This window comes from Bos grunniens, chromosome 9 (genome assembly GCF_055505025.1).
Source record: "Bos grunniens cultivar Pamir isolate PY7600 chromosome 9, Bosgru_T2T1.0, whole genome shotgun sequence".
Lineage (NCBI taxonomy): Eukaryota > Metazoa > Chordata > Mammalia > Artiodactyla > Bovidae > Bos > Bos grunniens.
This window is the reverse complement of record NC_141173.1, coordinates 78,066,642-78,084,722: the sequence shown is the minus strand read 5'-3', so window position 1 is coordinate 78,084,722 and position 18,081 is coordinate 78,066,642. Positions and strand designations below refer to the sequence as shown.

Genomic DNA, 18,081 nt, shown 5'->3' with positions numbered 1-18,081 from the left:
GGGGAGCTTGTGGCTGCCAAGACAGTGTCATAGTAACAAGTTCAGAAGACTACAGCCTCTGACTCCACCCTACAACCCACAAAGATGGAATGGATTTCTGCCTCTTCCTGCAGATTTTGAATTCAAGGCAGAAGAAAGATCAAAATAGCAGAGCTGTATGAGCCTTGCCTAGATGACATATGGATACCTGTTAGTGTATTCCCAGCCCAGTTAAGGATTTGTAAACATTGGAAGTACAAGCCATCCACATAGGCAGAGAGACAGGTATCTACCTATTAAAGTCTCCGGAGCAAGTGGTTTAAAACCAACCCTCGGGACTTCCCTGGTGGTCCAGTGGCTAAGACTCCGTGCTGTTCATGCAAGGAACCCAAGGTTTTATCCCTAGAAGGGGAACTAGATCTCACATGCCACGACTAAGAGTTCGAATGCCACAACTAAAAATCCTGCATGCTGCAAATAAGACCCTGCGCAGGCAAATAAGCAATAAAATAAATATTAAAAAAATATTAATTATAAAAAATAAACCAACCCTTACATGCTATGAGTTTATTCAGCACTTATAAAAGAGAACTTGGGTCAAGTATTTCTGAACCAGTCAGCTAATGATCAAGAGAAAAGAGTTAATATAGATATGGACATTGGGAAAATTACTGTCAACCTAATTTGTATCTTTTGTATCCTAAAATATCAGCTCCTTCTTAGAGAAAATATTTGTTGCTCACCCTCCCACACCATCCTCCCAAACTGATATGTTTTTCTCCAGCAAACCTCTTAAACATCCTTGTTCTTGGTCAACAGGGGAAATAAAACCTGTTGATCTGCTTCATTTCTTCCAGTCTTTGAGAAAACAAAGAAAAAAGAACAACTTGGAAAAACTGTCAGCTAAAATCTTGATATGCAAGTAACATATGTAACCTCCCTAGACCTCATTTTGGCTATTTATAAAGTGGAGGTAATTACACTCACAACCTAAGGGTTGTTGCGAAGACTGAATGGCATATCTAATGTAAAGCACAAAGTATCTCACCTGGAAAGAGCTCAAAAAGCATGAGCTGTAATTATGTACGTGTGTTTATATTTGTTATCCGTAAGATGTACTGCTTTGCCAGGAAATACACCAACAAGATCAGCCTAACCTCAGTAGACTGACAGGTTTTCAATGAGCCCACATTCCTTCATATTATGAATTAGAACATTACTACGTGTGGTAACCCAAGAGTCCCTGGGTGTTGCTTAAGTATCTCATTGGTTGGAACCCTGCTTTCATTCTATCTCTCTGGATTCTTCAGCTCTCTCAAGGTCTCTGTGTCACCCTGGGCACCCCCTCCTCTTCTATGGCTGGTACCTGAAGGTTTGTAATGAGTAAACAATTTATTTATGCCTGAATCTTATCAGAAGGCATTCTACCAACCGAAGGGAAACTACCCACCTGGCAGAGACACTCTAACTATGGAAAATTACTGATCCACTCTGAACTACACAAAAATCCATTCGTAAAAATCCTAAGAAGAGCAAACACTTCCCCTGGCAAGTTCTCCAGCAGGGTCTGTGGCTGGCAGGGCCAACCACCCTCTCTAGGCACCAACCAAAGGCCAGACCTGAGCAGTGACAAACCTGGAATCCTCTGGCAGATACTGATCCAGGGCCTTCTGCACAAAGGGGGTCCTTCTTACCAGCTCAGTACTGGATCTGAACACACTGAGGATTAGTTTTGGCTGTCAGGGAAAAGCCAATGTGGAAAATAGAATCTGATAGACAGGATTTGAAATGAAAGACACAATACTGCCCAAGCTTCCAGGATCTAAATTCTTATGGGGCAGAAGAATAAACACTTTTCCGAAGCTAAGACCAGGACACAGTAAGATACTTCAGCAAAAACTCAAGAGTGGTCAAGAGTTTGAGCATTAAAAGACTAAGTCCAATTTTCACACTGTGAATCACCAAAATCTAAACAGAGAGGAAAAGGTGTATTAGCCAGCATTTACCTTGCTGCGCCTGTGCTGAAAAACTCCCCTGGTGCCTGCGGCATTCTCTAACAAAGATGAATAAGACAAGCCCTGGCCCTTGAGGAGTCTGTACTTCGTGGGGGAGGCTGGCAGGTAATGAAAATACAAGCCTTAGTACGGAAGTGCCCAAAGCTGAATCCAAGCAAAGAGCAGCAGGAGCAGATAGCTCTAATCTCTAGGGCTGCCATGAATTTCCTCCCAGAAGAGGGGTCATCCCATGTGGGTCTTGGAAAGACTGCAGGTTTTTGAGAAGAGATGGGCTCTCCAGGCCCAATCCAAAAAGAGGCAGCTCAGAGAGGGAAGAACAGGGTGTGGCAAGGAGCTGGGCTCAGCTTAGCCATGGCAGTAGCTGAGCCAAGTGGGGTGGGGGACTGAGAAGACTTGAACATGCAGGAAGATTGGCTTTGACTCCCTGGGCTTTTTGAACATGGCAGATGTGCTTTTCAAAGGAAAAGCTATAGAACAGGTGTCAAGAATGAACTAGAGAGAGCTTCCCTGGTGGTCCAGTCGCTAAGACTCCTTGCTCCTAATGCTGGAGACCTAGGTTCAATCCCTAGTCAGGGAACTAGATCCCACATGGTACAACCAAGAATTCGCATGCCACAATTAAAGATCCTGAGTGCCACAGCTGAGACCTGGCACAGCCAGATAAATAATTTTTCCTTTTTAAAGAATGAATTGGAGTCAGAGAGAGAGCTGAAATGGGTACCTTTGCATATGTACTTTTTTCTTCTATTTTTTGCCACTTGAAACATGCAATCACACATGCAGATCAACAATTTGTATCCAGGAAGGACTTATACCTGAGCATATATTGACTCTCCACAGCAGTGATTCTCCACTGCAGGGGATCCATCCAGCCCTGCTGGACACATTCCAGTAGACTTAGAGGCCAAGGGTGATACCTCTGTGCCCAAGGGCACTGGGATAACCTTATGGAGTTCTCTCACCTCCAGTCCAAACAAGTTCATGTTCTTTGCTGTGCCCAGCTCACTGTATGTGAAGTAGAGTAAGACCTTTGATGTGATGAAAAAAAGGTGGTGTGATGAAAAAAGGTGATGTGATGAAGGCGAAGAAAACATAAACTGTCTATGGCTTCACAGGGCCCTATCAGACCAGATCGGCTTTTGTCTTAGGGATTTTCTTTCACTTGTTCATGAGCCCTGGAAAGCTAACCTTCAATGTGCAAGGGTCATTATTCCCACTGCAAGTGCATGAGTCCTCACAATTATTTTTTATTTGGTTTCTGTTTGGTTTTTGTTTGGTTTACTGGGTTTCCTCTATGTATTTTTGATGCAAATGGAATTTAAAGAATAATTCTATAGGGATGTTATTAAGTACTTAGCTTTTTCTTCTATATCATAAAAACACAATCCCATACCATGTTGCTCAAATGGAAACTATTTTGGTGACAATTTAAACATGAAATATCCAGCAGAGACAAATCATGATTATTTACAAAAGGCTTTATCAAGGAATTATTTACTTCTTTGGGCAATTTCCACTTTGCTTGTGATTTCAGTCCTAAGAGTATATTCATCTAGTTCTTCACACCAAATTAATGGAGCTGTTTCTTATTATTGTTTTTGATAGTACAGCATGTTGAATCCAACTCCCATCTTACTTTTCCTACTTATTTGTAAGCTTTCCTCACCTCTGTTTTTCTTTCATGGAGCTGTTCTAAATTTCATTAAGGAGGCAATGTGTGGAGTATCAGATGTGGTTTTGGAATTGTTCTCTAATGCTGGAGCCCTTGTTCTGGAGCAGATGCTGAGCACTCAGATTACAAGAATGAGAAGAGCAATTTGTACTTGTCACCTGGAGAAGCTCTTGTCCAGCAATACCAAGTACTGTCCTTTGCACCTGATTCAGAGCAAAGACATGGCATCTCTGTGTCTTGGTAGGTCCAAATTTCTGTCCCAAATTTCCCCTAGTTTTCCAAACTGTGGCTCTGTCTCCTTGGTAAGGAAGTGCTCTTACCAGTCACCAGATTAAGAGAGAACCACTTGATTATCACCTGGGTCATTGACCAGAAACTCACTCTGTGGTGGTGATGGCGAAGAAATTTCTGGCACAGAAGTCCATACTGAAGAAGAGCTTTATGAGAGGTGAAGCCAGAAGAGAATGCACTGTTTACCCAGCACACTTGCAAGTTAGGTGAACGGAGCTGATCACATAATTCCCAAACCAGTGGATTTTAAAGGGCAGTCACACCTCAAGACTGAAAGAGATCAGCCTCAAGGAAGGTTCTGTCACTTTCAGCCATCAGTTTAAATGAGTGTGTCTTGTAATCAACACAGAGGTAAAGAGAATACATTTCCCACCACACCGCACGTGGGGAGCCCACACCTGTAAGACGCACCGCAAACCCATTCATATTGTATGAAGTCCTAATAGACAATAAAACTGTCACATAAAAACGTCATTCCCAGGAAAGCTTTATTATCGAACTAAGGGGGAGAGGGTAGAAAGATGGAAACTAACATTTTCCTGAGTATGTTCTATCTAAATGCCAGGCACTTTCTTTGTTGTCCCATCCCTTTTAATCCCTTTAAAAATAAATAAATAAATTGTAAGAGGAACTTTTCCTTCATTTTACAGGAAAAAAAAATGAATTTAAAGAAAGGTAAACCAAATAGTTCAAAGCCAAACAACTAATAAAGTATCATGTCAGGTTCCAAACCCAGGACTCCCTTTATATGAAATCCCTCCAAGGAACCATAATCCCTAATTTTAACCTGTTGCCTTGAATTAAACATATTAGATGCACATTCTAAAAAAGAAAAGAGGGTAGTGAAGACATGAAGGTAGAAATGCCCCAGTTTTTCACGTTACTGGTAGAAGTAGCTTTCCAGATTATTGAGGATATGGTATAAAACAAACGTCATTTACAATTGGCGTTAGAACACATCACATAACCATATTTTTGGGAAAGCAGCAAAAGTAAGTGTATCTTCTTTAATATTTTTAATATGTTCTGGTTGTACTAGTACTGAAATTAGACCATGGGCACTGAGCATGTAGCAATTCATGAATAGGCACCTTAAGAGCTTTCAATCTGGAAATGAAAGCTTTGCAATAAATTCCTACGGAAAGAAGAAAAATGGCCTGGGAAGGAATGGGGGAGTTGATGAGTGGGGAGGGGGAGCAAAGCAAAAGAATTCACAAATAAAATGTTCACCTTTATAGCCTGTCAAGTTATATCCTTTGAATGAACATGTACACAGGCAAATTCCCTGGGCACTACAGCATACGGAATGTGTGTGTGTGTGTGTGTGCATGTATCCCGCTTGTGCTGTGAAGAAGTCTTACCTGGATGACATCCAGTGATGTGACCCATTTCCAGAAGATGCAGCTGATGTTAAATCTCAGAAGACAGGCAACAAGAGACTGGATCAGGGTTTGCTAATATTCGCTGGTATCACTAGAGCCTAGGGAAGAAGAAAAAAAGATTTTGCAATTTTAGGCTGTGGGGGAAAAAAAAAAAAAGTCGCCACCTCTCACCAGCTCTCTAAGGAAATCTTGTGACCTCTGGGATAACCCTAGTATCAGGAAGCACGGTGGTGACCATCAAATGAGCATGTATTTATCTACCTAAAGTAATCACCATATACCCAATGAATAACCAGGTTTGTTCCAAATATGTGCTTGAAGTCCATTGTTTGAAATTTCTAACACTTTTTCCTACAGAGAAAATGACAAAAATATTTCCAACAAAAGTCGACAGAAGATTAATGAGAAAACGTCAAGATGCCAAGCTCTGTAAAGTCTTTTAACCTCAGTTTCCTTATCTTTATAATGGGAATGAAAATATCCTCTCTGTCTCTCTCACAGAAATCTTGAAAGGAAATTTTAGAAACTGTGTCACTAAACAGGTACAAGGCATTAACATAAACTCATAGCACTGTTCTGCTATATTATGAAATTAGTCTCAAATAATACTCCAGTCATATGTGTGCTTAGTCGCTCAGTCATGTCCAACTCTGCAACCCCATGGACTATAGCCCACCAGACTCCCTCTGTCCATGGGGATTCTCCAGGCAAGAATACTGGAGTGGATTGCCATGCCCTCTTCCAGGGGATCTTCCCAACCCAGGGATCAAACCCAGGTCTCCCGCACTACAGGCAGATTCTTTACCATCTGAGCCAATTAGTCTCAATACTCTAGTCGTGCTGGTAGTGAAAAATACTGAAGGATAAAAAATTGCAGTGAGGAAAAATATTGAAGGATATTCTCAATACTCAAAGGAGAGGAAAAGCACAGGAGGAAGATTAAATAAATGACATCTTTTCTTTTAGTTTCCTTTTGTTCCTTGGCTCCATCACCTTCTAACATGCTGTTTAACTTATGTGTCTTTCCTGTGTGTTGTCCGTCTCCCCTGCTACACAGTATGCTCCCTGAGAGCAGAGATCTTAGGCAGTTGATTTATTGATGTACCCCCAAGCAGGTAGCTCAGTGCCTGGCATGTAATAATGAATATTCTTTAATAAGTGAATATATCATGTGGTAAGGTTGCAAGGCACCTAGTATACCATTCAAGAAAGACTGATGGAACAAATTTTTCTTGGGCATTTCCTTAACAAACATTCCTAGGAAAACCGAGCAGCTACAAGCCCTTCTGTCAAGGTTTTGTGAACACGAGGAACTTGGGATCACTCTGGGCTTAGGTCAATCTTCAGGAGCTGGAATGTTGCCCTCTGAATAGGGCTACAGCATGTTTCTTTGTGAATCTTTGTAGGGAGAACACTTCAGTCACCCCTGGTTCACCCCATCTGCTCCTCCTCCCCCTCGGGTAGGGCAAGCTAACAGCACACTGATAACACCCCCTCTTTGCCCCTTGATTAGAAGAACGTCCAACACCCCCACAGGTCTTCCTCTTTCTCCCCCGGAGCCTGTTGATTCATTCCTCTCTGCAGGCTCCCACCCATTTTCTTAGAACTGCTACCTTTTATCAACAGGCGCTGTGCTGGGTGGGTGGGTGGAGAAGGGGAAGCGAGTAGGGAGCTGGTTGTTGGGTGCAGCCCTTCGGACATCTCAACAAAGGGAGTGAGCCACTGCCCACCTCTCTCTTGGGGGTGGGAAGAGTTCAGGGTCTGCCACTCTGGGAGATCCAGTCTCACTGGGAGCCTGCTTTCCAGCTCTGCTGAAGAGGTTATGTTCCAAAGCCTTGCTCCTAACCAGCGTTCCTGATATAACTCATTCCATTTCAGAGCTCTAAGGGAACTTGGAAATCAAATTCAACTCCCTCATTTCAGAAAACAACAGAAGCCCAGAGAGGAGAATGTGACTTGCCAAAGGTCACACAGCCAGCAAGTGGAAGGCAGGGAGGCCTTTCCCAGCTCAGCCCACCTTTCCCTGCAGTGCCAGGAATGTCTGGGGAAAGTCAGACACCCTTACTTCCCAAGAGTGAACACCAGCAGTGTCATCAGAGCAGCAGCAAAAGGTTGCCTGCATTTGTAGGCATGAATCAAATTTTCATAATTTTTGAAATGCTGACATCCAGATAAATCCAGTAGTAGTTACTTGATTTATTATTTTTTTTAAAGTACTCTTTAAAAAAAAAAAAAAAAAGGGCTTTCCCAGCAGCTGGTTTTAAATAACCTGTTCTCTCTAATATATGTGAAAAGTGGTTTTCATTCCCACACTCTGCTGCTATAATCTCAGTCCACAATGTAGTCTTGTAAAATGTGATTGAAGTCAAAACTTCTTGATGCAATCATTATAACAAATGAGTATCTAAAGTCTCAGTATAGGTTAATAAAGTTGGGGCAGAGGGAGTGGGCAGGGTAAGGGTAGAAATGAAATAAAACAAGTAAACAACTCCAAACAAATATTTTTCAAAAATAGGTTTATAAATTGGTGTCACTGAGGGGATTGGAGTCGCTTCTAAAATCTGAATTGGCAGACTCAAAAAGCCAAGAAAAATTAAGAATGTTCAGATGATAATATTCTAGAGCTGAAAGGCCATGAAGATGTGTTACCTAACCCAACTATTTCAAAGCATGGTTGAGCAATTAATAGCCCAGAATTGGGAGGGCTGTCTCACCCAAAGTCAGTGAGGTCTACAGCTTCCTAGTTGGGTTCTCATTTTATCCATTTTCATACTGAGTGGAAAAAGAGAGGAGTAATAGGGTAAGTAATAGGGCAAGACCAGAGAGGAGCATGGAATTTTCAGGAAATATCATGAGTTCCACCCAACCAATAGGGAAGCTGTCAAAATCTTTTTGTCATCTCTAGCTGGTTTTGGCAAAAGAGTTCAGTAAATGGATCTTTTAGGATCACTGGGCAAAAAGTATAAGCAGAATCTTGGTAAGAAGGCAGGCCTCATTGGAGGTAAATTTACTTTCAGGGAATAAGACTAGTTTATGTCTAGATAGGGAGAGACTGCCCATGGGAGGGACAAGGAGGGAGGTTTACCAAATCTCCTACCAGAGTCCAGAAATGCATTCCTAGGAACAGTGCCTCTAATCAGGAGACTTTGGGCCATGTCTGAAGGCATTTTGTTGTGGTCACAGCTGGGGAGGGCAGGGGTACTACTAGCACTGAATGCACAGAGCCCAGGGGTCCCCTGAAACATCCTGCAATACACAGGACAGCCCTCCACCCTGAAAATCCAAGTATCCTGCCCCAAATGTCAATAGCACCAAGGCTGAGAAACTTGTTCTTCCGCTGACTGTCAATCAGTCTTCTGCTCAGATTCAGTATTACTTCACCAAATGCTCCCTTCTAAACCCAAGAAATCAAATAACACTTCTAAAGACGCACCTCCCCCTCTCTCTTCAGATCTTCAGATTTTTAAAGCCCCTTCCCATCCCCCGCTACTCCAAAAATCCAGATGAAGAGGAGGCAGGAGAACAGGAAGCAACAATTTCAATAAAAATACTTAGGGCTGAAAATATCTGCGTAGGAGAGACTATTTCCATGTACTTATATTTTTCTTGCTCTTTGTTGTCGTTCCACCATCCTCGGTAAATTTGTTTTCATTTTAAGTGTTACAAGCAGTTATTATGTATTCCAGGCAGGGCTCCCAAGCTGTGACAATTTAAATAAGGGAGACTTTTTTTTTTGTAGGAAGAAAAAAAATGATAAAAGTATAAATGGTTTGTTGAAACACTGAAGAAAAGCTTACCTCAGAGAACAAAATGCTTTTTTATGTTGTCTTAATATTAATCCAAAATGAAAATGTCCTTCACTTCAAAAGGGTAAGATTTGGCAGGTATAAGATATAAGAGGGTAAGGATATGTCCCCTCCACATTTAGAACTGCATGACTCCTGAGAGGACTTTGAAATAAATAGTACATAAGAAACTACAAGTAATTTTTTAAATGGCTTAAATCTTTCACATATTCAACTCAAAAGAAGAGAAAGGTTCACAATGGCTGGATAGAACGGATTTTAGATGAAGGATCTGAAAACTTGGGTTCTGGTCCAGGTTCGTGACCTACAACCTTGGGCAAATAATGTACCTCCTATGTGCTAATTCCCTGATGCTGGGAAAGATTGAAGACAGAAGGAGAAGAGGGCCGCAGAGGACGAGATGGTTGGATAGCATCCCCAACTCACTGGCCATGCACTTGGGCAAGCTCCAGGAGATAGTGCGGGAGAGGCAGGCTTTGTGTCACAAAGGGTCAGACAGGACTTAGCGACAAGACAACCAAAGTGTTAATTTGCTCTACAATTTTATAATAGTAATACTTGCCTTACAGACTTCGGGTGAGGCTGGAAGGACTTGTAATTGCAAATACCAACGTGTACTTTCCCCACTATTCCCCCCACCTCACATCCTGAACATTCTCATCACGATGAGGAACAACGGCCACTGCTGGCAAACGTCATCAGAGTCAGACTTCACTCTATAACAAAGGAGAGCTTTCAATGGATTGCTTTTTACACACTTTCCAATTTCCTTTTTTTAATTCCCAAAAAAAAAAAAATTTGTGTAAGGTGAGGAATTATTGGAGTAGGGTCAGCATAGCCCAAATAAATATCTTTACAGAATAAAGTCCTGACAAGGGGTCATGCCCCTAAAACCAAAATATTGGAATGTTAACTACCAAAGAGAATACTTGCCTTCTTGAAATTTCTGACAGGTTCCTGAATGAGTGAGTTAGTAAGTCATGATTCTTACAGTTCTGAAGGGGTCAAGCAGTGGGACCTATTTACTTTGTAAAGTAGCTCTAAATCTTATTGTGTTACAGCATTAATACGAGGTGGGAATGTCTTTGGTTTGCAGAGGTTTGGTGCGGATGATACAAAGAAAAAGTTATCATTAAGGACAAGAAAAAAAAATCAGCGCTAGAGGACAGGATAAAGGGACATATCCAAAAGGGGGAAAGAGGTTATTAGAACACCTAGAAGTTGTTGCTTTACTTATGTCCCTTTGGTATGTTTAATGCAAAATTTTATGGAGGCAACAAAATGGTGGGTAAAGGAAAACTAGGGATGTCATTTATTTAGGCTCTCAAATAGCTTTTGATGAAGTCCTACACAAGAGACTATTAAGGAAACTTGCCAACCACTGGGCAAGAGGTAAAGAACTGTCAATCACGGGTTACAAGTGGGTTAAGAGACAGAAGGAGAATAAGTGACCAGCTCTCGGCATGGAAAAGAGTTAATAGTGGGCTGTCGGCAATCAGAACAAGAGTAGTGTCCTCCAGGATATTCGTTAACACCCTTGAAGAAGAACTTAAATAACGAGGTGCTGAAATTTGCTGACTAAACAAAACTATTTTGGTTCCTAAGTCTATACAGATGGATGTGAGAAACACAGAATCCAACTCGGTAATTGGGCAAAACAGTGGCAGATGAAACTCAGAGCAAAGTAATACATGTTGGAAGTAGCAATTTAAATTACTCATCCACTCGGCTGAGTTCTGAATTAGTTCTAAACTTACAGGGAAAAGATTTAGACTCATGGAAGACATCTTAATGAAGATGTATGCATGATGCTAAGTAGAGTTTTAAAAAGAGAGAGAGAAAGCAAATACACTGTTAAGTTTCTGTAAGAATAAAAGAGAATATATTCCAGCACCATTACAGAAATCAATGGTGCACTCCACTCTTGTTCTACATTCAGTTAAAATCACCTTATTTCCAAAGGAAGGTGGTAAAAATAGAAAGAAACATCCAGTAACACCCAGGAAACTCATTAGAAGCAGTGGAGAAAGACAGGCACAACAGAAGATGGGAAATTTTTAAAGTTAGCAACTAGATAATAAGTTGAATGAAAGATGAACATAAGTAGCATATAGGTTTTACATAAACATAAATGCCTGTATTAATATTTTTGCAACTTAGATTGTAGGTAGACTAGAAACTATCTGTAAATATCATTAAAGGTAAACAAAATTTTCTTCTGACTCAAGATGCTACAAGCTGATTGGGACTTCAGTTCTGCCTCATGAGACCCAGCCCATTAGTTGCCATTTTTCATTTATTCTAAGATAGGAAATAAGAAAATGAATGTATTACAAACTTTTAGAAATATTACTTTAAATACCATTTACAAATCATATATCTTCTTTAAAGTTCAGAAAGATTCAAAAAGATTTCATATTGATATTATGTATCAACTCTAATAAAATAAAGGCAAGTGCCAGTTAAGCCAACAGTTAAATCATTCAGTTTAACCTGACCTTGTAAAGTTCCTGGATACACAAATCATTACACACTCTCTCCTTTTTTGTTCTTCCCCAGGAGGCAATTTATCCCTGGACCTGCGCACCAGGAGCAGTAAGACTGCCCACCCTTCTGCCCTCTCCCTCTCCCCTAAATGTCTGAGACTGCCAACTGTGGTTACTAGGAGATAATCAGTCCTAAGGCTTCTAGAGATCAAGCATCTCCTGACAGAGGGGTCAGAAAGAAATTCTCTCCTACAAGGTCCAGGTACTTTATAATTGACCCAGTGCTTGTTGAGAAGATGACATCCGCACACTCAAGCTACGGGTTGCATAACTGGGCAGGTGTATGGAAAGCAGAGGATGATGGGTGAGGCGGGAGGCGGGGGGTTATCGGTTAATTTCCTTCCTGAAGCATTTAGACTTCACCAGAAAATTGGAGACTGAGCTATTGGCGTCTTGGTGTTTCTTAGCCTGTATTTATTGTACTGAGGCAATTGATGTGGTATGGAACTTCAGAAGTACTTTTCCTTGTTTGTTTTTCTTCCTGAAATCTAATCCCTGAGCACTGTGGTAAACAAAAATAAACTAAGAATGACTAGCAATAAAACATGAGCAAGAACAAACCAAATATTAATCTGAAAATAGCATTAATAGAAGCTGAAAATTGAATTTCACTACAGAAGAATCACAGCAGAGCATGTTTTTTTAATTTTGCAAGTGGAGTGTAAGTATTCTGTAAGGGATCAGCTTACCCTTAAGAAATGATATATATTTTTTTTGCTACAGGCATTTGAATGCTTTAGTAAAACATTTCAAAGTTACATAGACATTTTCCCCTTCAAATATGTAGATTCTTTATAAAAAGGGCATAAGGTAATATTTTCACAGCAATTCTGAAAGTATGAAAGAACATTTTGCTGGGTGTTGGCATATCACAAGAGCATTCTATCAAGTGGAAAGTTACTGGCGTGTCTGGATGTTTACATAAGTATCTTCATCTCTACACTCTGCACCAAAAGATTTTACAAGTCTCTTTTTGAAACACACACACACACACACATACACGAGCTGTTACAGAGTTCACCATTTTTATCATCATTTATCTTCACCATCATTTATCTTCATTCTATCATTCTTCCTCATTACTAGTAGATTTCTTCATTGTCATCCCCACTCCTCACTTCGTTCTCCCTTAGCCAGAAACTAAAGTAACTTTGTGAACTGCAATAACACTATGATCATCCAAAAATATTGAACTTAAACATACACACAAACGGAGAGAGGTTTATTCAGTCCTTCTGTATTTGTTAACTAAAAGGACAATTAAAATGCTTGTATGGTAAACAACTCATTCAAACGGATGGCATTATTTATCTAAGACAGTAACTCTCCAGAATATAGCCAAAAAGAATAAAGAGTTTCTTAACAGCCAAAACAAATGTCAAAAATCCATGTACTTCCCTTTTTGATGAGCCCCTCAGGTCGTCTCTCAAAGCCAATTTGCTTTTTCTTTTTAAGTTAATTAATGTATTACATTGATGAAGGTGAAAGAGGAGAGTGAAAAAGTTGGCTTAAAGCTCAACATTCAGAAAACGAAGATCATGGCATCTGGTCCCATCACTTCATGGGAAATAGATGGGGAAACAGTGGAAACAGTGTCAGACTTTATTTTGGGGGGCTCCAAAATCACTGCAGATGGTGACTGCAGCCATGAAATTAAAAGACGCCTACTCCTTGGAAGGAAAGTTATGACCAACCTAGATAGCATATTGAAAAGCAGAGACATTACTTTGCCAACAAAGGTCTGCCTAGTCAAGGCTATGGTTTTTCCAATGGTCATGTATGGATGTGAGAGTTGGACTCTGAAGAAAGCTCAGCGCTGAAGACTTGATGCTTTTGAACTGTGGTGTTGGAGAAGACTCTTGAGAGTCCCTTGAACTGCAAGGAGATCTAACCAGTCCATTCTAAAGGACTGGGATTTCTTTGGAAGGAATGATGCTAAAGCTGAAACTCCAGTCCTTTGGCCACCTCATGCGAAGAGTGGACTCATTGGAAAAGACTCTGATGCTGGGAGGGATTGGGGGCAGGAGGAGAAGGGGACGACAGAGGATGAGATGGCTGGATGGCATCACTGACTCGATGGACATGAGTCTGAGTGAACTCCGGGAGTTGGTGGTGGACAGGGAGGCCTGGCGTGCTGCGATTCATGGGGTCGCAAAGAGTCGGACACGACTGAGCGACTGAACTGAACTGAAGTGAATGTATTAAAATATTTTCTTAGGTTTAAATCAACCTTCCAGTCTATGAATTAAACCTTACTTTGTGATAATGTATTTAAAAAATTTTTTAACAGCTTTATTGAGATATAATTCACATGGCATGCAATTCATCTATTTAAAGTATACAATTCAATGTTTTTCACAGATATGCATGACCATCACCACAATCCATTTTAGAATATTTCCTCATCTCAAAAAGAAACCCCATAACATGTACCATCATTCCCTTATTCTTCTCTGTCCCTACCCCTATCTTAGCCCTCAGTGAATAGGGCTAATAGATTTTCTGCCTCTATAGCTTTCTTTTTCTGGGCTTTTATATCAATGGAATCATATAAAATATGATCTTTGTAACCAGTTTCTATCACTAAGCATAATGTCTTCAAGGTTTATTCATATTGTAGCATGTATCAATATTTCATTCCTTTTTATGGCCCAATAATATTCTGTTGAATGGATATACCACATTTTAGTTATCTATTGATATTTGTCAGTTGACAAATATATACATTATTTCTACTCTTTGGCTATTATGAATCAATGATACTCTAAACATTTTTGTACCAGCTTCTGTATACAAAAGGCATCTATAACTAGGAGTGGAGCTGCTGGGTCATATGATAGGGATCTACGGGTCTCTCTTTAATTGTGTGAAAAACTGCCAGATTGTTTTCCAAAGCAGCTGTACCATTTTACATTCCTACCAAGTGTAAGAGGGTTCCAATTTTTCTACATCCTCATCAACAGTTGTTATCATTGGATGGTTTGATTGTAGCCATTCCGATGCATATGAAGTAGTATCTCATTTACTACTCATGGTTTTGATTTGCATTTCCCTGATGACTAATGTTGTCAAGTGTTTTTTCATGTGCTTTTTGGCCATTTGTATATATCTTCCTCAGAAAAATATAAGTTCATATCCTTTGCCCATTTTTTAATTGGGAGCCAGTTTACTTTTACATTATACAGTATTTTAACAGCTGATTGTTTCAATTGAGAAATTATGAGAAATAGCAAATAATAAATGGGAAGGAGCTATTAGAGACAGATATGCTAGCTAACGTGATATAATAAAAGAAAAAATATTCTAAAAAGCAAACATAAAACTTCAAAAAGCAGAACATTCAAAAAGCATCCAATCATACAGGATGGAGATGAGTTTCAATGAGCTCCAACAGAATCTCCGTGTTATAATATGAAAACTGACTGAAGTTTACTGTGATTACCTTCAATTATCTTTATAGGTTCATTTTTAATTCTACACAGACTGTTTGCAAAAGACTGGGAGGTTTATAATAAATTTTGGAGCTGTGGCAAAGGAGGATTATGAACACTTGCCATCAGCTATGTTCTCTGAAATGTTTAACAACCAGCTCTCCAGGGAGAAGGAAAGGTCTGATTTGCACTTCCACCATAATCACTTTCAAGCTACCCACTAACACAAGAACTGGCTCAGGAGCCAGAAGGAGTCAGCCTGGACACAGCACAGCTTGCGCGTGTGACTGGTGTAAACCAGGCACTGTGTTAGTCTCTATACATCCGTTATAACCTCATTTCCTGTTTTCAACAACCTTTAAGAGGAAATAAAACGTTCATCTTCGAAGTAAACTGAGGCTCGGAAAGGCTTTATAAACTTGCCCAGGGAGACACAGCTGGGAAATGCCATTCTGGTCTTTCCAACAACTATTCTTCCTATTTAGGCTAAACTGATCCCTCATTTTAAAAAGTTAATCAAAAACAAATTTTAAATTGGGTTAAAAGGCACTTCTGAAGGAGAGTCACCCATTATTTTGAAATTTTACTCATTAGGAACACCACAGGCCCTCACATCCAGCCACGGGCAAGTGAAGTATAATGCACAGGTATTTAGATTCAGAAAAGGCTTCTCCAGCGAAAAATCAGCGGAGGCCTGTTCAGTGATAAGTCCAAACTCAAGCAGGAATTTGCAAATAAATCTTCTCAACACCCCAAGCAGTGTAGAAAGTGGCTCTGAGTAATCTAGAGATAGTCCCTTCCAGCTTGCAAGTAGCAGTAGCTCCCGCCAAGACCAACCCCAGCCTGGGCCGGGCATGGGACTCTCACCACACCAGTTCCACATGCCCCCAGTTCATGTGTTCACAGATGCAAAGTCAGCACACTGACACACCTCAACAAACAGCCTCACAGCAAAGTGCAGAAAATTCCATTCCAGCACTTATCATATAATATGTGTCATACTGTCATATAACAATATGCCCCCTACTTGCACCGAGCATCAAAAACCAAGGGTGCACCTAATCACACTCTTTGGGAGGAGAATAGGTATATCTTAAGAGTGAACATTACCAGGATTCTATTTAAATTAAACACCAAATTCTCCACCCAGAAGCTAATGATCACTATACTTAAAAATTTCTAATTAGACAAACTGCATGGAAGGAATCGCTTATGCAACCAGTGGCAAGTTTCAACTTCTGTTTCCAGCCAGAATCAAAGAGGTGGGTTGATCTTACCACAGAATAACACATTCCCTTTGCCCTCCCTGGCACCCGCTGTGGAATATATTACTCCATTATGGAAGCTGCTATTGTGTGCCTGTTAGGTAAGGAGGATTTATAATTCAGCAACCATACTTTGGTAATTATTTCTATACCAGCCAAGGCTCAAACCTCACCATATACCAAAGTCCACAAGGCTTCAGTACTACAAAAAACAAGCATAGAGAGCTATCAGTAAAGGCTTTGGAAGTCTACTTTTAACTTACAGCAAGAATACAGAGCTATAATCTCTCAATATCTTCAAGAAACTAAGACTGTTAATGTACAATACTCTTCATTGTATTTTCAGTTCAGTTCAGTCACTCAGTCGTGTCCAACTCTTTGAGACCCCATGGACCGCAGCACGCCAGGCTTCCCTGTCCATCACCAACTCCCGGAGCTTGCTCAAACTCATGTCCATCGTATTTTGATCTTCCCTATATTAAATCTGAATGCACTGAATAAAAAAAAAAAAAATGCATGCACTTTTTTTCTAACCTTTCACCCAACAAAGAAGATAATCAACAGTAGCCTCATTTCAGAGATCTTTGCTAAAAAGCAGAATGCTTTGACACGTAATATTGCCATCATTACAGATTAAGTAGTAGACACATAGGGGAATAAGGAGAGGAAAGACAAGAAGAAAGCAGCAATGGGCAAAGTTGGGATACTCCCAGCCTCCCCTTTCCACAGCCCACACTACTGGCAACCACATCCACCTTCTGTGGATGGTCCATTCATAACTAGAAGTGCCTTCCTAGACATGACCTCGTTCTAACCCAACCTTCCTCATGCCATGCTCTCTTCATTCTCCCTCCACTCCCCTCATGCTCCACTTAGCAAGTCAACCCGGGTCTCCCGCATTGGAGGCAGACGCTTTACCATCTGAGACACCAGGGAAGTCCACCAATGCATGAAAGTCCTTCTCCAATGCATGAAAGTAAAAAGTGAAAGTAAAGTCGCTCAGTCGTGTCCGATTCCTAGTGACCCCATGGACTGCAGGCTATCAGGCTCCTCTGTCCACGGGATTTCCAGGCAAGAGTACTAGAGTGGGGTGCCATTGCCTTTTCCTCCTGTTTCCTATAGGTACATTCAAACAGCTCCCTAGGGTCTCCTAGAGGTAATGGTTACTTTTTACTGACTCATCCCAAGAGCGATCCCAGGAATGAGGATTTCAGTCCAGGCCATAAGAAGAAATGACACCGTGTCAGGCTGCATCACTGGGGTGGAGGTGGCTGGAATAAGCAATGGGTGCAGTGAGAACTGGCCTTATCAGTATGCACCTTCCTTAACAGTATGCAGATAGCCAAGCAGAAATCCAGCCAGCCTTCCCTGGGGACTTTTCCATTCTCACATCTGTGCAGATTAACCACAATCAACATTTGAGTCACAACACCCGACAAAGTAAACAGCTTGTTGAAAACAACCTTTTAGAATTCAAGCACCAGAAACACCAGTCTCAAGCAACAGTCCTTATCATAACCAAGATGTTGTAAGTTGTGCAACCAATTTCATATGGCTGGAAGGTTCTTTTGTTTGGCAGCCAGGTAAAACAAGAGTTGATTCCTTTAAACAATCTCCCTTCCCCTACATACCCTTCATACACAGAATTCCTTTTGAAGCCACCGAAAATCCCTTTCACAGAACAGAGGGATGAG

At 40.7% G+C, this 18,081-nt stretch overlaps 1 long non-coding RNA gene across 7 annotated transcripts in view; it reads right to left on the bottom strand.

Annotated features, from left to right (window-relative positions):
- The window catches only part of LOC147366227 (uncharacterized), a 514,655-nt gene that overhangs the window by 337,897 nt on the left and 158,677 nt on the right, over positions 1 to 18,081 (bottom strand). For all 7 annotated transcript variants that reach the window (XR_015133275.1, XR_015133277.1, XR_015133276.1 and 4 more), the window contains exon 2: positions 5,319 to 5,437. This is a non-coding gene — a long non-coding RNA (uncharacterized LOC147366227). The remainder of the gene's footprint in view (positions 1 to 5,318; positions 5,438 to 18,081) is intronic.